The 21,090-nt window shown below is 41.5% G+C and overlaps 1 pseudogene across 1 annotated transcript; it reads left to right on the top strand.

Annotated features, from left to right (window-relative positions):
- The first annotated feature begins 1,489 nt into the window (after positions 1-1,489).
- On the top strand, positions 1,490-21,090 carry LOC307198149 (Fc receptor-like protein 1; annotated as a pseudogene). Its single transcript has 11 exons — positions 1,490-1,501; positions 1,781-1,869; positions 6,122-6,142; positions 8,412-8,679; positions 15,421-15,697; positions 15,841-16,118; positions 16,465-16,581; positions 18,820-18,963; positions 19,190-19,261; positions 19,832-19,863; positions 21,019-21,090. The product of its transcript is annotated as an Fc receptor-like protein 1 (transcript).

Here is a 21,090-nt window from a genome sequence, read left to right as displayed (position 1 = left end):
TATTTGTCTTTCTCTTTCTGACTTACTTCACTCTGTATGACAGACTCTAGGTCTATCCACCTCATTACAAATAGCTCAGTTTCATTTCTTTTTATGGCTGAGTAATATTCCATTGTATATATGTGCCACATCTTCTTTATCCATTCATCCGACGATGGACACTTAGGTTGTTTCCATCTCCGGGCTCTTGTAAATAGAGCTGCAATGAACATTTTGGTACATGACTCTTTTTGAATTATGGTTTTCTCAGGGTATATGCCCAGTAGTGGGATTGCTGGGTCATATGGTAGTTCTATTTGTAGTTTTTTAAGGAACCTCCATACTGGAACAGATATTTTAATCTGAAGAAATTGTGAAGGCACACACATGAGCACAGGAAAAGGTGTTAAACAGCACAGTATATGCAGAAACATACCCTTATGCTCTGAGTTTAGAGGGTTCCACATTTCTCATTGAGTTTTATGCCTTGGCCCTGAAACTTTAAACCAGTCAAACTCGTCCCCACACAGGCTTTCCCAAGTCAATAAACAAAGCTGTGGCACACTTTTCCTGTTTTTGGCAATTTCCTAGGGGTCTTTGGTCTGGTCCCCAACATTGCTCCCTCTTCCCTCCAGCTTTGCACATCACTGACCATTTGTTTCTTTCTTTTTTAAAGTTTTTATTTTATATTGAACTATAGTTGATTTACAATGTTGTGTTAGTTTCAAAGTGATTCAGTTATACATAAACATATATCTATTCTTTTTCAAATTCTTCTCCCATTTAGGTTATTACAAGACCATTTGTTTCTTTTCTCAGTCTTCCTCTTCGGACTGGATACCTGGACTTGGAAGTCATTACTGAATAGCCTCTTCCCAGGTCCTTAATATCTTAGCTTCTACACATTCTTATGCCTAGATACTCAAAGATTCAAGAAATGTTGAAAATTAAGATGTCTTATTCCCCTCTAATCCACAATCAGAATTAAATACAGGCTTCAAGTGTGGAGAACTGGTAGCCACAGGTGCTCAAGGAAGAAATGGAAGAGATTATAAATATCCTGATTTCGGGTGAGGGGGGGAACAATATTGCAAGCGCCAGGGTTAGTGATAATGGTGAACTGACCCCAAATGCCCAGAAGATAATTTGCATATGCCTGTTTCCTGTATTTCACTTATAAATGTTGCCCAGGTTGTAATTTCCCATGATTTTATTTTTCAGCTGTTTCACGCTCACTTATTGGTACACTGTGAATGTTTAAATATGCAAGCTAGTATTTTATGGATAGCTTGACCCTGAAAATCATCCTGTGTAACAACTGTCAGACATTACACATAACCTGGGTGACAGTCCATCGGTCCCCACCTTACTGACTCTTGTACATAGCGTGACTACGATAGAGGCTGCTGTGAGACAAAAGGATGTGCTGATTAGATACGGTCGAGGAGACATCTTTATCAAAGATGACAGACATGCCGTCTGAATTTCAGCAGAACCACTGCCTGATGAGATGTTCATCAAAGTCAGAAACTGCCTTTGGGAAACTTCCTTTGAGCTACCTGTGTTCTTGAAGAAGGAGCTGATGTACTAATATGCATTATCTTCACATTTTGGAAACAGAACCAAACTATAAACAGGATTATATTTAATTTTCTTGGCCTCCAGAGCTGAGGAAATAGAGATTGGCCATCAGAAGGCTCTTGTTCCTTCTTCTATTTCTGTAAATGTGTGCTTTCAGTTGTGTTACTTCTGATCCCGACTTCCTCAAACCTCTGACAAGCCACTGCCTCCTGATTCTAAGGTGAATTCTTTTTTCGATGAGAGAGCACCTCCAGTTCCAGTCCCCTGACCCGGTCCTCATGCTGCTGAGGCGCTTGCTGTTGATCTGTGGTGAGTAGGACAACTCAGAAAAGGGTATGGGTTTCCATTCCCTGGTGCCCGGCTTCCTGAAGAGCATTGGAACTTCTCAGGACTAAGTTTCTGCCAGGCAATGGTCAGGCACGCTCAGATCTTTACTTCCCACTGAGGGCTTAGAGTTGGGCAGAAAGTCATAGACACTGGAAAGCCAGATTTTGGAAGAAAACTATCCTTTTAGTTTTTATCTCATAGGAAGTGTTCTCTTTCTTTCCACTTTTGATTCTGACTTTGTTCTTGGTGGCTTCGATAGCCACAAAGATAATTCAAACAACAAACTGGCCTCTCAGTTCCTTGCCCTTCTTATAATCAACATGATTTTCCTATATCCTTCCTTGACTTCCCCATTTCTACCATCAAACCCTAGAACTTATCATTACCAACGACGGTCCCACTTCCAAAATATTTGACTTCAGCATCCACCTCCCTACCCGACTACATTGTATTTCCAGCTCACTTTCTCTAATGCTCCATATTCAACATGTCTTCCCCTCCCCAGGCTTAGGTTTCCACTGTCAAATTACTACACTCCATGTCCTCACTTCTCACAGTACTTAGATTCTGTAGTTTATCACAATACTCCCCTTGGATATACCTTCATCCCTCTTCCCCATAGCACTTTCCTGACTAATACACTTTTCTGCATGCTTCACACCCGTGCCTAAGCAGCTGAATGTGACTCTAAGCAAAAGGTACAATCCTGCTGACGTATCTTTCTTTAAATGTAGGACCACCAATCTCGGGTGCCATGCAATCCTCCCATTCTTTCAGAGTCAATGCTCTTCCATTCTTTTTTTTTTTTTTAGCGGTATGCGGGCCTCTCACTGCTGTGGCCTCTCCCGTTGCGGAGCACAGGCTCCGGACGCGCAGGCTCAGCGGCCATGGCTCACGGGCCCAGCCTTTCCGCGGCATGTGGGATCTTCCCGGACCGGGGTACGAACCCGTGTCCCCTGCATCGGTAGGCGGACTCCCAACCACTGCACCACCAGGGGAGCCCTGCTCTTCCATTCTTGATGACCACTTCCTCATACCCACTCCTTTCTCCTCAAACTTTTCTCTTCTTACTCTTAGTTTATAACGTGAGAAAAATAAAAGCAATCGAAATAAAATTTCCTCATCTTTATACGGCTGTATTTATCAACCTGTCCACCTCTGCATTTACATACTCTGCCTTTTCTCTCCCTATTATGGATATATTTTCCCTCATCCGAATTGAAGACAGGACTCTCCACTTGTGCATTGGGTCCCAGACTCCCTTGCTCCATCATCAAAATATTTCTCCATCTTGGATTATTCCTATGAGTATACAAATACGCCATAATATCTTCTATCTTAAAATAATAGAAATGTGACCTCCGTTTGCTTCACCATTCTGCACATCCTTTTATAGTTTTCAGTGAGTCATTATCTTTACTTGATCTCCTCCCATCCTTTCTTTTTAAAATTCATTTTTAATTTACATTACAATAAGATACACTTTTTTGATGCAACGTCTATGATTTTTGACAAAGATTTAGCGTCATATGACTACCACCACGATCAAAATACAGAAGATTTCCATCACTTCAAAAATTCCTTCATGCCCTCAATCCCTTTAGAGTCAACTCCTCCCTCATTCCTAACCCCTGTAAACTGCTAAACTGTTTTAGGTCCTTATTGTTCTTCCTTATCCTTTATTGAATCCACTTCAATCAATCTTTGTCCTCACCACTCCACTGAAACTGCTCTTGTTAATATCATCAACCACCTCTATGTTGCCTCACCCAGGATTCAATTTTTATTTCTCATTTTATTCAGTATCTCAGGGGTATTTGACATAAGTTGATCATTCCCTCTCCTGGAAATACTTTTTCACTTGGCTTCTAAATACTGTATTCTGCTGGTATTCTTTCTAACTTAATACCTGCTGCTTTACTGACCTTGAAATGTTTGAGTTTCTCAAGATTGGTACGTAGACTTCTCTTCTCCATCCATACTCATTCCCTAAGTTATACACTTCAGTCACTTTAAGTTTAAACAGCTTAAAATCAAGCTTATTTATCCAACTTCGATCCCACCTTTGAACACCTTTCATATATTCAACTGCCATTCAACTGTCTAATGTGCATTTTAAACTCAACATGTCCTAACAGATCCTTTGATCTTCCACATGAATCACCATCACCATAGGACTTAACCTATTTCTCCCCACCACTTCTCCATTTTTGTAAATGTCACCACCATTCTTCTGGTTGCTATGGCCAAAAATCTAGGAGTTATATTTAATTCCTCTCTGTCTTTGACACTTTATATCCAATCCATAAGTAATTCCTATTGATTCTACTTCTGAATATATACTGAGATCTGTCCCCTTCACAGCACCAATACTGCCTAGCCTGAGCCACCATCCTCACTCTTCCAGACTAAACTCCCACTAATGTTCTCCCTGCTACTCTTGCATGTCTGTAGTCTGTCCTTTCTACAGTGGAAGAATGATTCTACAAATGCAAATTAAGTCAGAACTGTCCATCGCTCTCCATTACATCATGAACAAAATCCAAAGCTATTACCAAGCCCACAAAGCCTTCTGTGACTGGCCCCTGCTTACTTCTCACACACCAGTATCAACCACTCTTCCCCTCACCTAGTCAGTTCCCAGTGTACCTGCCTTCTCATTCTTCCTTGGACAAGCTCATTCCTTCTCAAGGTCTTTGCACTTGCTGTTTCTCTGCCAGGAATGCTATTTCCCAAATATTCAGAAGGCCTGTTCTCTAATTTCATTCATGTTTCTACTCAATTGACATATATCTAAATAGTCAAGACCATCCCAAGGTACTCTGTAACTTATTTTTCTACTGTATTTTTCTACGAGCATTGACCATTCTCTAAAATCATGTTACATATATATTTTTTTGATTGGCTCTCTCCCACTATAATGTAAATTCCTTGACAGAAAAGATTGTCATTCATGTTCATTCCTGCAAACTAAGTGTAATGTACAATGTCTGGCATATAGTAGGCATTCAAAATTATTTGTAGTATGGATGAATAAATAAAATGTGATTTTCATGCTAGCCCTCATTGATTCCCTTCTCCTTCCTGAGGAACTGATTATTCAAATAAACTTTTTTTTTTTTTTTTTTTTTGCTGTACGCGGGCCTCTCACTGTTGTGGCCTCTCCCGTTGCGGAGCACAGGCTCCAGACACGCAGGCTCAGCCGCCATGGCTCACGGGCCCAGCTGCTCCGCGGCATGTGGGATCTTCCCGGACCGGGGCACGAACCTGTGTCCCCTGCATCGGCAGGCGGACTCTCAACCACTGCACCACCAGGGAAGCCCTCAAATAAACATTTAATATAAACAGTAGGCATCTCAGACTGAACTGAACTAAAATAGATAATAATAGTGAGATAATATTTATTAAATGCTAGATAAATTTCAGGCATTCTTCTAAGCATTTTGTGGATATCAATTCATTTAATCTTCACAAAACTATGTGAGGTAGGTCTATTATTATCTCCATTTTACAGAAAACTAAAGCACAGAGAGGTAAAGCATTTTTCCCAGAGTCACACAGCTTGTAAGAGAAAGAGTCAGGATTCAAGTCTATGTCATCTGGCTACAAAGCCTGCGTTTTCCCCAGGATTTTCTTTTCTTGACCATTATGCCATAATATTATGGTCAAATCCTTGGGATAAGAGAGAATCTTTGGAGAAATCTGAAGTCCTTCTCTGGACCTAAGCCTCTTCTGCCCTGAAGTTGTTAAATAAAGAGGTGTCATGTCTTGAGCATAAGCCTGTCCACCCTCCTTGCCTGACTGCTGTTACCATGAGTCAGCAAGTCTAGAGCTGGATCATCAGACTTTTGAGAGAGGGAATGAGGATGATGGCTTGAGGAAGGGAGCGGCTAAGTAGTTATACAACAAAGGTACCATCTCATAACCACGGTGAGAGAAGTTATTGTAAATTACAATCATAAAACAGAACTCTGTGTCATTTTGTAGGCAGGTGATTGATGTGGAATGTGGGGAAAGGAACAGAGAGAAAGGAGGAAGGAAGCAGGGTAGGGAAGGGGGAGAAAATAAGAAGATAGGAAGGGGAAAAGAGAAAAAGAGAGGGAAAGAGAGAAAAAAGAGAGGAAGGGCACAAAAGAAGGACGGTGCGTTGTTGGGAAAGCCTTCGTGGGAGTTAAACTTTGGGTATGTTTGGGATTTGCTGCCCTGTACTGATCTCTGCTAAATTCTCTCCCAGCTCCACTCTGTGAAGCAACTGGTGAGTTGCACTTCCTTTTCTTCTTCAAGGTCTGCAGGTATCTTGTCACTTGAGCCAGTGCAGGAGGCCTGTGGATAGCTGTTTGATATCCAGTATACAGATGACAGCAGCCCCCTTGGGCCCAGGGTGCTTGTGTTCACAGCAGTCTCTGCACGTGACATGTACATGCTCAGCTGATGGAGCAGATCTTGCTCTGACCTTCTCAAGACCACAATCTTTTTTTTTCTGGGACGTCCCAGCTTAGGGAGGGTTGCACAAGGAAGTCAGGGGGTGCTGAAGGTTGATGTTATAGAAAAATCTCTGCCCTCTGGCAGAAGGGCTCCAAGGCCCCTGTGTACTCCCAGCTGGGTACTCCACCAGAAGTGTTGGAAAAAATGCCAAAGTCACGCCTCCACGGAGAACAACATTACAGTCAATGCGTGGGCCATGTACAAACTGTAGACTGCTGCCTTCTTCCTGTTTTCGACCTTGCTCTGCAGCCACAATTGTTACCCCGGTGCGTTTTCTCTCTTAGATTCTGATTCATGCAAACTTACTTCATTAGTTTGCTCCTGATTCAGTCTTACTTGTACCAGATGAGGAGAGGAGGAAATTTTCCCCCAGAAGGAATCTTCCACTGAAGTATGTTTAAATCTAATATATATGAGGACTGCTGTCTTGTGCTTAAAATAATAAGCACAGGGTTAAAAGAGATTATCCTGCTACTTCAACACAGGCTGCATGTGCAACTAGGAACACAGGGTTTGGAATTCCTATGACAAGAGATACTCAGAACCAACTCAGGCTTCTGGTTTCCTCACCTGATGTTTATCCAAGTCTAACTCATGCCTTATGTTAATTCCATGATACCTTGTGCTTGGCTCTGCTTTTACTCTGCAAATGTGCCTGACCAGTCATAGCCTAAGCAAAAGTCCAAAGCCACATCCAGGATGAAGAAACAAAGCTTCTGCCACCAGGAATTTGCCAGGTAGTCTCTATGCCTGAGAATTTTCTGAAACAAGCTCCAAGCTGCAAGACTGAGCTCTGGACCCATGCAAACTGCCCTGTCCAGTGTCCTATTCCATCCCCACCCCAGACCCATTCAAAAGAGTGGGTTACAGGTGCCTAGATGCCTCTTTTATTCACTTTTTCTGCTATGCACCCAAAGCTGTGCTGCTCCTCAGTCCTCTGGGGACTACAGTTTTCCAAGGAGAGAAAGTGATTAATGCACAGGGTATTCCAGGCCTCAGCACAGGGCAAATATTTTGGTACCACAGTTCAACTGAATTTTTAAACGTCCTAGGGTAAAGCATTCCAGTTGGAAGGCTTGGAGATTATAGATACTGGACTGGGAATCACCCCTCAGTGATCTAGAACACTTAGCATTTTCATCTGATGAGGAGACAAAGAGGCTTTTCTTAGGAATACTCTTAAAACTTCCAAAAGAACAGAGGCTCTGAGGGTTGGATAAACAAATGCCCCGAGAGCAAATGCAATCAGGGCTTTCAATGTTTCATGGTCTGCTGCAACTGGGATAGATAAGGAGATGAGATGAAAGCAGAACACAACTTTACTCATCTTTAATTCATCCGGAAAAGAACCCCTATGGCCAAAAAGGGATACATGCTTCCTATAGGGGTTTGTATAGAGGTCCCAGATCAAGGGATCTGGGCCATGTGGATGTATGGATGCAGGGTATTTCTAGACAAATGCATGCCTCTTCCTTCCATTAGGAATAGCAATAAAAGGGGCAGGAGAGAAACAGTACGGAACAAATAGAGTTCCTCTGAGTATTTCCCAGACCGATTCTCCATGTCTCATATTCTATCTCTGAAAGAGATAGCATGGGTCTGAGACATCAGGGGAATGGGAACAGAAGAAAATGACCAATATGGCTTATAACAAGGATGAATAAAATATATTTTCCTAAAACTTCAAGCTTCACCATCTCCAATGCCAACTCTAGTGACAGTCATCAGTATCCCTGCATTGTCTCCAAAAGTGTTTTCAGTCCATGGATAGAAACTTCAAAGAGTATTAACCAAGTCAAAGGTAAGGGTTGCCTTGTAGAAGGAAGTGATGCTGCACAGGGGCAGGAGGTGCTGGGGGTGAGCAGTTGAAAGCCCATGTGCCATGTCGAGGCAGGGCGGTAATGTGAGAAGTGGTCTGCATGTCCAATGAGCTGGACCTTTGAGTCTTGCTGAGAGCAAATGCTGAGAACACAAAGTGCCACCCATCAGGATCTCTGAACCCCATTGCCCTAGAATATGTGTTTAACTCTTCCCTCTAGAGCTCTTCCTGATACTCAGCCCCTCTCAGCCCATAGAGGGGAAGTCAATGACCCTGGCCTGTGAGACCCAGCCCTTCCACAGAAGTTAGATGTTCAGCTCCAGTTCCACTTCTACAAAGATGGCAGGCCCTAGGGCTGGACTGGGACAGCATCCCAGAGCTCTGGATTCCTGCTGTGTGGAGGGAAGACTCAGGGTCCTACTGGTGTCAAGCAAAGGCAACACCACTCGGAGTCAAAAGGAGCTGCAGAGTCCAGATCCAAGTACACGGTGAGTTCCGGTGGGGGCCTCTGCTGGGGTGGGCTGAGAAGGGCAGAGGTACGAGGCTGGTCTTCCCTGACTGTTGCGTTCTGCTCCTGCATGCATGGATGCTGTTTGAGACATGTACCTGAGCTTCTTTTTATCAGAGTTCTTAAGGGGTCTTCCCTTATCCTTGCTATTTGCATTCAAGCAAACAAAAGAATTTTTAGGAAGCCCTTACCGTGTGTCATCACTGTGCTGGAGGGTGTGGAGGAAATAGCTGCATAATATATTGTCCCTGACTATGAGAAGCTGATGCCTAACTGGCCTCCTAAACAACTAGGGTGAAATTGGTGGTGTCATAAAGGTCGACTGTTAATAGAAACTACAAAGAAGGGAGAAATCTGACTGAGGCGGTAAGAGGAGGCCTTGAGGAAAAGGCTATGGGGGAAGGGCTTATGGAAGAGAAGCTGAGGTCTGATTTTGACAGATAAAAAGGAATGAGGGTGTTTTGTGATTCTGAACCGTGTTATTCCATATAACATGGTTGACGTTTCTGACATCCTCTCCCACTCTCAGACAAAGACGTAGCCATGATACCATAAAGCAATTGCTAATACATTCCGAAAGCTGGGCTTTCCCAGACTTCCTCAAAACTCAACTCCGTGAACCTAGACCACTACAAAAAACCTCTGGACAGTTCATATGCCATAGGCCCTGTTCTAGTGATTCACACATGTTGTTTTTACTTTTTTTTTTTGAATTTTATTTTATTTTATTTTATTTTTTATACAGCAGGTTCTTATTAGTTATCTATTTTATACACATCAGTGTATACATGTCAATCCCAATCTCCCAGTTCATCCCACCCACCCACCCTGCCCACCGCTTTCCCCCCTTGGTGTCCATAAGTTTGTTTTCTACATCTGTGTCTCAATTTCTGCCTAGAAAACTGGTTCATCTCTACCATTTTTCTAGGTTCCACATATATGTGTTAATATACGATATTTGTTTTTCTCTTTCTGACTTATTTCACTCTGTATGATACTCTCTAGGTCCATCCATGTCTCTACAAGTGAACCAATTTCGTTCCTTTTTATTCCACTGTATATATGTACCACATCTTCTTTATCTACTAGTCTGTGAATGGGCATTTAGGTTGTTTCCATGACCTGGCTATTGTAAATAGTGCTGCAAAGAATATAGGGGTGCATGTGTCTTTTTGAATTATGGTTTTCTCTGGGTATATGCCCAGTAGTGGGATTGCTGGTCATATGGTAGTTCTATTTTTAGTTTTTTAAGGAACCTCCATACTGTTCTCCATAGTGGCTGTAGCAATTTACATTCCCACCAACAGTGCAAGAGGGTTCCCTTTTCTCCACACCCTCTCCAGCATTTGTTGTCTGTAGATTTTCTGATGATGCCCATTCTAACCAGTGTGAGGTGATACCTCATTGTAGTTTTGATTTGCATTTCTCTAATAATTAGTGATGTTGAGCAGATTTTCCCTCTTGGCCATGCCTTCTTTGGAGAAATGTCTACTTAGGTCTTCTGCCCATTTTTTGATTAGGTTGGTTGTTTTTTAATATTGAGCTGCGTGAGCTGTTTATATATTTTGGAGATTAATCCTCTGTCCATCGATTCATTTGCAAATATTTTCTCCCATTCTGAGGGTTGTCTTTTTGTCTTGTTTACAGTTTCCTTTGCTATGCAAAAGCTTTTAAGTTTCATTAGGTGCCATTTGTTTATTTTTGTTTTTATTTCCATTACTCTAGGAGGTGGGTCAAAAAAGACCTTGCTGTGATTTATGTCAAAGAGTGTTTTTCCTATGTTTTCCTCTGAGAGTTTTAGTGTCTGGTCTTATATCAAGGTCTTTAATCCTTTTGAGTTTATTTTTGTGTATGGTGTTACAAATTTTAAGATATTTTGTTCTAGTTCTGTAAAAAAAATGTCATTGGTAATTTGATAGGGATTGCATTGAATCTGTAGATTGCTTTGGGTAGTATAGTCGTTTTCACAATATTGATTCTTCCAATACAAGAATGTGGTATACCTCTCCATCTGTTTGTGTCATCTTTGATTTCTTTCATCAGTGTCTTATAGTTTTCTGAGTACAGGGTTTTTACCTCCTTAGATAGGTTTATTCCTAGGTATTCTATTCTTTTTGTTGTAATGGTGAATGGGATTGTTTCCTTAATTCTTCTTTCTGGTCATTCATTGTTAGTGTATAGGAATGCAAGAGATTTCTGTGCATTAATTTTGTATCCTGCAACTTTACCAAATTCATTCATTAGCTCTAGTAGTTTTCTGGTGGCATCTTTAGGAGTCTCTATGTATAGTATCATGTCATCTGCAAACAGTGACAGTTTTACATCTTCTTTTCCAATTTGTATTCCTTTTATTTCTTTTGCTTCTCTGATTGCCGTGGCTAGGACTTCCAAAACTATGTTGAATAATAGTGGTGAGAGTGGACATCCTTGTCTTGTTCCTGATCTTAGAGGAAATGCTTTCAGTTTTTCACTGTTGAGAATGATGTTTGTTGTGGGTTTGTCGTATATACCTTTTATTATGTTGAGGTAGGTCCCCTGTATGCCCACGTTCTGGAGAGCTTTTATCATATATAGGTGTTGAATTTTGTCAAAAGCTTTTTCTTCATCCATTGATATGATCATATGGATTGTCTCCTTCAATTTGTTAATATGGTGTGTCACACTGAGTGATTTGCATATATTGAAGAATCCTTGCATCTCTGGGAAAAGTCCCACTTGATCATGGTGTATGATCCTTTTAATGTGTTGTTGGATTCTGTTTGCTTGTATTTTGTTGAGCACTTTTGCATCTATATTCATTAGTGATATTGGTCTGTAATTTTCTTTTTTGGTAGTATCTTTGGTTTTGGTGTCAGGGTCAGGGTGGCCTTGTAGAATGAATTTGGGAGTGTTCCTTGCTCTGCAATTTTTTGGTAAGAGTTTGAGAAGGGTATTAGCTCTTCTCTAAATGTTTGATAAAATCACCTGTGAAGCCATCTGGTCCTGGACTTTTATTTGTTGGAAGATTTTTAATTACAGTTTCAATTTCATTACTTTTGATTGGCATGTTCATATTTTCTATTTCTTCCTGGTTCAGTCTTGGAAGGTTATACCTTTCTAAGAATTTGTCCATTTCTCCCAGGTTGTCCATTTTATTGGCATAGAGTTGCTTGTAGTAGTCTCTTATGATCCTTTGTATTTCTGTGGTGTCCATTGTAACTTCTTTTTCATTTCTAATCATTGAGTATTAGAAATTATTTCATTTCTAATCTAATTCTTATTGGCTATATTTTATCAGTTTTGTTTATCAAAAAAACAGCTTTTAGTTTTATTGATCTTTGTTTCTATTTCATTTATTTCTGCTCTGATCTTTAAAATTTTATGATTTCTTTCCTTCTACTAACTTTGGGTTTTCTTTCTTCTTCTTTCTCCAGTTACTTTAGGTGTAAGTTTAGATTGTTTATTTGAGATTTTTCTTGTTTCTTGAGGTAGGATTGTACTGCTATAAACTTCACTCTTAGAACTGCTTTTGCTCTATCCCCTAGGTTTTGGATCATCTTGTTTTTGTTGTCATTTGTCTCTAGGTATTTTTTGATTTCCTCTTTGATTTCTTCAGTGATCTTGGTTATTTAGTAACATATTGTTTAGCCTCCATGTGTTTGTGTTTTTTACATTTTCTTTCCCTGTAATTTATTTCTAATCTCATAGCATTGTGGTTGGAAAAGATGCTTGACGTGATTTCAATTTTCTTAAATTTACTGAGGCTTGATTTGTGACCCAAGATGTGAACTATCCTGGAGAATGTTCCACGTGCACTTGAGAGGAAATTGTAATCTGCTGTTTTGGGATGGAATGTCCTATAAATATCAATTAAATCTATCTGGTCTATTGTGTCATTTAAAGCTTGTGTTTCCTCATTAATTTTCATCTGGATGATCTGTCCACTGTTATAAGTGAGGTATTAAAGTCCCCCACTATTATTGTGTGACTGTCTATTTCCTCTTTTATAGCTGTTAGCAGTTTCCTTATGTATTGAGGTGCTCCTATGTTGGGTGCATATATATTTATAATTGTTATATCTTCTTCTTGGATTGATCCTTTGATCATTATGTGGTGTCCTTCCTTGTCTCTTGTAACATTATTTTAAAGTCTATTTTATCTGATATGAGTATTTCTACTCCAGCTTTCTTTTGATTTCCATTTGCATGGAATACCTTTATCCATCCCCTCACTTTCAGTCTGTATGTGTGCCTAGGTCTGGAGTGGGTATCTTGTAGACAGCATATATATGGGTCTTGTTTTTGTATCCATTCAGCGAGCCTGTGTCTTTTGGTTGGAGCATTTAATCCATTTACATTTAAGGTAATTATCGACATGTATATTCCTATTACCATTTTCTTAATTGTTTTGGGTTTGATTTTGTAGGTCCTTTTCTTCTATTGTGTTTCCCACTTAGAGAAGTTCCTTTAGCATTTGTTGTAGAGCTGGTTTGGTGGTGCTGAATTCTCTTAAGTCTTTCTTGTCTGTAAAGTTTTTGATTTCTCCATCGAATCTGAATGAGATCCTCGCTGAATGAGTAATCTTGGTTGTAGGTTCTTCCCTTTCATCACTTTAAATATATCATGCCACTCCCTTCTGGCTTGTAGAGTTTCTGCTGAGACATCAGCAGTTAACCTTATGGGAGTTCCCTTGTATGTTATTTGTCATTTTTCCCTTGTTGTTTTTAATAATTTTTCTTTGTCTTTAATTTTTGTCAGTGTGATTACTATTGTCTCAGCGTGTTTCTCCTTGGGTTTATCCTGCCTGGGACTCTCTGCACTTCTTGGACATGGGTGGCTATTTCCTTTCCCATGTTAGGGAAGTTTTCACCTATAATCTCTTCAAATATTTTCTCTCTCTTCTTCTTCTGGGACCCTTATAATGTGAATTTTGGTGCTTTAAATGTTGTTGAGAGGTCTCTTAGGCTGTCTTCATTTCTTTTCATTCCTTTTTCTTTATTCTGTTCCATGGCAGTGAATTCCACCATTCTGCCTTCCAGGTCATTTATCCGTTCTTCTGCCTCAGTTATTCTGCTATTGATTCCTTCTAGTGTGTTTTTCATTTCAGTTATTGTATTGTTCATCTCTGTTTGTTTGTTCTTTAATTATTCTAGGTCTTTGTTAAACATTTCTTGCATCTTCTTGATCTTTGCCTCCATTCTTTTTCCAAGGTCCTGGATCATCTTCACTATCATTATTCTGAATTCTTTTTCTGGAAGGTTGCCTATCTCCACTTCATTTAGTTGTTTTTCTGGGGTTTTGCCTTGTTCCTTCATCTGGTACATAGCCCTCTGCCTTTTCATTTTGTCTGCCTTTCTGTGAATGTGGTTTTTGTTCCACAGGCTGCAGGACTGTAGTTCTTCTTGCTTCTGCTGTCTGCCCTCTGCTGGATGAGACTATCTAAGAGGTTTGTGCAAGCTCCCTGATGGGAGGGACTGGTGGTTGGTAGAGCTGGGTATTGCTCTGGTGGGCAGAGCTCAGTAAAATTTTAATCCACTTGTCCGATGATGGGTGGGGCTGAGTTCCCTCCCCATTGGTTGTTTGGCCTGAGGCAACCCAGCACTGGAGGCTACAGGCTATTTGGTGAGGCTAATGGTGGACTCTGGGAGGGCTCATGCCAAGGAGTACTTCCCAGACCTTCTGCTGCCAGTGTCCTTATCCCCACAGTGAGCTACAACCACCCCCTGCCTCTGCAAGATACCCTCCAACACTAGCATATAGGTCTGGTTCAGTCTTCTATGGGGTCACTGCTCCTTCTCCCAGGTCCTGATGAGCACACTACTTTGTGTGTGCCCTCCAAGAGTAGAGTCTCTTTTCCCCCCAGTCCTGTCAAAGTCCTGCAATCAAATCCAACTAGTCTTGAAAGTCTGATTCTCTGGGAATTCCTCCTCCTGTGGCCAGAACCCCAGGTTGGGAAGCCTGATGTGGAGCTCAGAACCTTTACTCTGGTGGGTGGGCTTCTGTGGTATAATTGTTCTCCAGTTTGTGAGTCACCCACCCAGCATAATGGGATTTGATTTTATTGTGATTATGACCCTCTTACCATCTCATTGTGGCTTCTCCTTTGTCTTTGGATGTGGGGTATTTTTTTTAGAGAGTTCCAGTGTCTTTCTGTCAGTGATTGTTCAGCAGTTAGTTGTGATCCCAGTGCTCTTGCAAGAGGGAGTGAGTGTATGTCCTTCTACTCTGTCATCTTGAACCAATCTGACCCACATGTTGTTTAATTGAAGCATCACAACTGTAGGAGATAACTGTCATTATCTTCTCCATTTTCCAGATGGGAAATTGAGTCTCAGAGAAGTTAAGTAATTTGATCAAGCATGCACAAGAAGAGTTGGAACCAACATTCAAACCCAGGCAGTGTGATTTGTAACCTAGGCTTGTAAAAATTATACTATTGTGCCTTGAAAAATGAGAGTTTGAGAGATCAGCGTTCAGGGTATCACACTGTCCTAGGCAGGGAGAAGACACTGTAGCCTCCATGGGAATATTACGGTGTCTTTCTTACCCTACCACCATCAACCCAACCAATGCCAATTCCAAATCAGCAGGACCCCCTTTGCCCACTAGCTCCCTGCCCCACCTTTAAACAATATAAGCTGTTGACTTCACCAGAGGCCTTTGCTCTCAGGACTGTCGCACATACCCTGTCCTTGAAACCCTCCCTACTCAGGGCCTTCCTGTGTCATCTTGTGTTCATGTAGGACTCCCCATCAGTAATGTGAGCTTGGAGATACAACCTCCAGGCGGATACATGATGGAGGGAGAAAAGCTGGTTCTTGTCTGCTTGGTCACTGGGGGCACAGGAGATATCACCTTCTTCTGGTACAAAGGGGCCCCGGGTTTAAACCTGGAAATGAAGACTGACGGTGACGTTTGGGATCTCTGTGGTGAGGGAGAGTGACTCTGAGCAATATTACTGTGCGGAGGACAATGGCTATGGCCCCAGGCTCAGTGAGCTGGTGAGTATCACTGTCAGAAGTAAGTTCCACTGCCTTTCTGCTCAGCCAGCATGTTCCCCTGGGACACCCTGAGGAAGTTAACTGGCGCTGAGCCTCTGTGGGAAGGGATTGTGAGTCTGTCATCATCAGAGACCCCCTCTGACAGTCTACTGTCTCTCTCAGTTCCAGTGTCTCACCCTGTCCTCACCCTCAGGGCTCCTGGGGCCCAGGCTGTGTTGGGGGATGTGGTGGAGCTTCACTGCGAGGTCTGGAGAGGCTCTCCCCCGATCCTGTACAGTTTTATCATGAGGATGTCACCCTGGGGAGCAGCTCAGCTCCCTCTGGAGGATGAGTGACTTTCAACCTCTCTCTGACTGCAGAACATTATGGAAACTACTACTGTGAGGCCAACAATGGCCTGGTGGCCCAGTGCAGTGAGGTGGTACCACTCAATATCATAGGTATAGCTCATGCTGTGGAACTACTTCAGTCAATGTCTCTTTCTCAGCATTCTGGGAGAGTTTTGCTGACCCCACAAAGTTTCTGGTGATGTGCTACCCAAGATGAGGCTTCTATGGGTAGTCCTGTCCTGGGAGATATATCCGAGGGGGCATGGGGGACACCAAAACTGGTGCCTCTCTTCTCTCAACAATGTGATAAGCTGCAAGTCTCTAGGTGCATAAGTAAGTCCTACCTCCCCAACTCCCCCAGGAAGAGCAGACCTTTCCTCAACCCACACTCAAGATATCTGCTCTCCAAACCCAAGCCCTTCTCCTTGGCAGCTCATGTATAGGTCTCTCCCTTCAGTGCCTACGGAGGACAGAAAAGAAGTTCTTACTTCAGGAGTCATGGAGGTGCTGCTTGGCATCTCTGGTCCCACCACTATGACCCTATTATTTTGCTGCTGGCTCAAGAGAAAAATAGGTTTGTATTTATAGAGATTGGTATTTTGTTACTGTGACCTTTGTTTTCACTGAGATAAGGCAAGATTTGTGACATATATACTAATAAGGATGAATATATCCCATTAGCCACCTTGCCTATAGATCTGCTCATAGCCATCCCCACTGCCCCAGCACATGGAATGGCACCTATTAAAGTAGTGAAAGTTTTTAGTAAAGCCCTTCATCCCCACATATTATCAATTGAGGTTAAACTGATACCTTGTACTTCTGTGGTTTAATTTTTATACAAAAATGTAACTACTTAAAATAACTAATCAGCCACTTAGAAGAGAAATACAGTTAGCAGTTCCAGCTATACTGACAATCTCCCAGGTAAAGTCATTGCACTAATTCTTATTTGCCTTAGAATATTGTCACATGGTTTTTCTTCTCCCTGAAATATTTACCCACACATCCAGACATATGCTTTTTGCTGAGTGTTTCTCACTTTTCAGCTTAAATGTCATTTTCTCCAAGAGGCTTCACCTGACCACACAGCTTACAATTCTCTTCTATTATGCTTCCTCAGAGTACCAACAACTTCACACGTTATTACAATTGATTATTACCTATTTATTTGTATGTTTAATCTTGGTTTCCTGTTCTCCATTGAGCAAGTTGGAGATGGGGCAAGAGAGGACAATGTGAGATTCTTACTTAAATTCCAAGCTTTTTGGGCATCTTTGGAGACGTCACCCCAACTATACTGTGTCTATGGAAGTGCCTTTTGTCATGATAGGATTAGGTCTTATGGTTCTAAAACCAAAACCCAAAAATGTTATAGGTGTGTGGGTACAGAGCCTTGGGCTCAAGTCCAATTCTGGTATTAACTGTCTTTGGGAAGCTCGCTTAACTATTCTGGACCTAAATCTCTTCATCTGCAATATGAAGGATCTGCCCAAATAATTGCCAGGATGTCCTCTGAGCACACAGTGACATCTTGCAATGGGCATCCTGGAACAAGGCACATTCCCTGCACAGGGGCTGTATGAAAGCACTGAGAAAGAGAGTTCCCTCATTGACATGTATGTTCATTTGTTTGACTTGCAGGAAGTCGTTCAGCCAGGGATCCACTCAGGTGAGACCTCTGCTATCTCTGTGTGCACAGTTAATGTAGAAAAATCTATTTCAAACAATTTTTTGAATTGTTCTCTCTCATGAGCTTTTTTCCATATTTTGTCATATGCAAAACTGCTACTCCAGTGTTCTTCCACTGGTAACTTCATTTGCTATTCCTCTTCTTTTATATATTAACTAATTAATTTAAATCCTTTCATCATTTTTCCTAATTTGTCTCCCTCACTAAATCTACAGAATAAGACACTTCTGTTATATTGACCAGTTTCATGCGTTTATTCAATCAACCAGTATCTGAGAGTCTGTAAGTCATTTTGTTGAGTGCTAGAAAGCATGAAAATATGGAGAGATCTTAAGAGTTTTCAGTATCCTAGAGTAGTTAAGATATACACACATTTCCATAATGCAGGCCAGAGAATAAGTAATAAACATACTGAAAAATTGTTGATCAAGTTCCTTAGAAGAGGAAAAGATTTTTTTAAATTTATTTTTGATTTTATTTTATTGAAGTATAGTTGATTTACAATGTCATGTTAGTTTCAGGTGTACAGCACAATGATTTAGTTATATATTCTTTTTCAGATTCTTTTCCCTTATAGGTTATTACAAAATACTGAGTATTGTTCCCTGTGCTATGCGATAGGTCCTTGTTGGTTAGAAAAGGAAAAGATTTTTAAAATACTTCCATTGGGGGATATCAGTGTTTAGTTGATACATTTTATACTGTTATTATTTTTGCCAACAAAAACCATATTTTTTTCCAAATCAGAATAGCACTTTTTCAGTAATGCACATGCAAGAGCATTTTCTTCTTTCCCTTCCTCAAGCTGCTTGTTCTGCTTAGCAACCGGTTTCCATCTGGAGTGAATCAATAATTTTTCATTCAATATTTACCGAGCACTTATGATGTGAATGGCACTATTCTGGGTGTGGGCAACTCCACAGTAAGCTGTCAAATAAGAACCGTACACTTGTGGAATATATACTCCAGTGATACTCTGCAATGCCCTGCTCAGCGCAAGTATAGGGCTTGTATCAGACAGCTGTGCTGATTTCTGATTTCCCCATAAATTAGCATTCTATTCAGGACACTTTGTAACATGCTTCTCTCCTTCAGTGTTTTACTCATAATCCTAAATAGTTGTGTCTGGGACATCTAGGATGCTATCCCAGATAGATAGCATGTGTTTCTGTGTTTGCAGGAGCCTTCCCAGCCCTGTACCCCAAGAATCCACCTACCTCAACTCACAAGCCCCAGAGCAACTACACCATAACTATGAAAATGGTGAGGCTTCCCAAATGACCTGGGCCAAAGTAGGCAGACCAAGCTGGGGAAGAAGCAATAACGTGATGTCTATTAACCAAATCTGACCCTGCTGTGTCCCAGCCACCTCTACAAATAAATGACTCATCTATCTTCATGGCTGTGATAGGTGGTAAGTATGGAGTGAGTTAAATGGCAGGAAGAAGGGACTGTGTCATGTCACGATGCCTCCTTTTTTCTCTTTCAGTGAATGTTGTAAGTGGGGATGAGGTTTATTCTTTGGTGTACTGTGTGCAGCAGGAACAGCAACCGGCAGCAGGTGAGACATGAGGGAGTGAATTTGTCTCTGACTTTTGTCTTTCCTGGAACCGGGAGGATAATCAGTGACTGTGTATGGCAACATGGCTCTGTTCTTTGGCACTGCTGCTTCTGCTCTCGGAGCTGACTATGAGCATTGCTGTGCCTTTTATGAAGATTGGCCTTTGGTCTGGTTGCTGTCTTGAGTAGATGCCAGTGCTAATGCTAACTTGGCCTCCTGTATATCTCACTCCCCAGTCAGATGGCAGCATTGGAGACAGTACCAGCTATGTACTCCCTGTAGCACCCCAATACAGCTGCCTAGTTGTGGCTGTTGTCCCATCCCGTACCTGGTAGGCACAGAAATGCTGAGAGATACAAATGCCAGGAGGGGCTGGCGGACCCTCACTCCCCCTAGGTACTAGTTTTCCTCTGTATAGTAAGGAGTCATATTTGTGATAGGCAGAAAAGTGAGACAGAAAATATTAATGGAAGTAAGTCCATGGGAAATAGACAGGACAGAAAGAAGCCTTTAACACTAATTTAATGAAGGACTTTAAATGGAATCTCACATATGTTTTTGTCTCCACAGAAGAACCTCCTGGGATGCATACTGGGGATAAGGTGAGTTAGAATCCCTGTTCTTTCCTCCATGCTCTTTCTCTCTTTCTTCTGGGGACAGGTGCTCAAATTTTTAAAATTATGGCCACTTAGGAAAAACAAGATATCTCATGGTCTATCTCCTACCTTATCTCCTCACACCACAGGGATAAAAATATTTTATTATAACAGTAAAGTGTCATTGTACAAGGTAATTTTAGAGGCTCACGTATACTTTTTTTAGCAATGGACATATGGAAGGTTCGTAGCTAAACTGTAGTGCATGCTTAGTCTAAAAATTCTATAGATTTGAAAATCTTTATCCTGAAATACTGTTGAACCATACATACATCATTTTGTGTTTAACCAAACAACGTGTCAAAAACTAAATTAATATTGAATAAAGCTAACCTAAGTGATTTTTGTCATTAAAAAATCAGTAATTTCTGAACCTTGATTAATTCAAGACTTCACTGATGATACAAAAATGCTTTTGGGGCTTCCCTGGTGGCGCAGTGGTTGGGAGTCCGCCTGCCGATGCGGGGGACACAGGTTCATGCCCCGGTCTGGGAGGATCCCGCATGCCGCGGAGCCGCTGGGCCCATGAGCCATGGCCGCTGAGCCTGCGCGTCCGGAGCCTGTGCTCCGCAATGGGAGAGGCCACAACAGTGAGAGGCCCGCGTACCGCAAAAAAAAAAAAAAAAATGCTTTCAGAAAATTGCATAAATTCCAACTCTGCATATGTGCAAATAGAGTAGGTGCTTTGTATTTGAGTCTAGTATGGTGTGGCAGCCAAATATCTCAGGACAGAGTTCAAGTCCTTGATAAACTCCAGTAACAGGCTAAATTTAGTTTATGAATACAAAATTATGACATCCTTGAAAAATTATAGTCCATGGAACAGCCTAACAATGACTCATAAAAATGAGAGAAGGCTTTGTATGGGTCAGTTTGCAGCTCATCAGGAGCGTCTCAGTAGCCCAACAGTGGGACGCAGGCCCTTTGAAAATGGTGGCCTAGGGCCACAGTCTTCCAAGAGGCTCCAGATTTTGTCTTGAGTGGTGCTCCATGATAGGGTGCATCCAGGCTGACTGGAAGAGGACTGGGGAAGAGGACCTGTGGGAAACATGTTCGACTTGTCTTCCCTGCTCAGGTTCTATCCATGTATCTTTCTTTTAGAACTCCTCAGCCATCTATTCTAGGCTGAAGAAGGCGGATCTTACAGATGTGGACTATGAAGATGCTATGTAA

Source organism: Stenella coeruleoalba (genome assembly GCF_951394435.1).
Source record: "Stenella coeruleoalba genome assembly, chromosome: 1".
Taxonomy (NCBI): domain Eukaryota; kingdom Metazoa; phylum Chordata; class Mammalia; order Artiodactyla; family Delphinidae; genus Stenella; species Stenella coeruleoalba.
The sequence above is the reverse complement of the archived record's forward strand: the minus strand, read 5'-3'. Positions and strand labels throughout refer to the sequence as shown.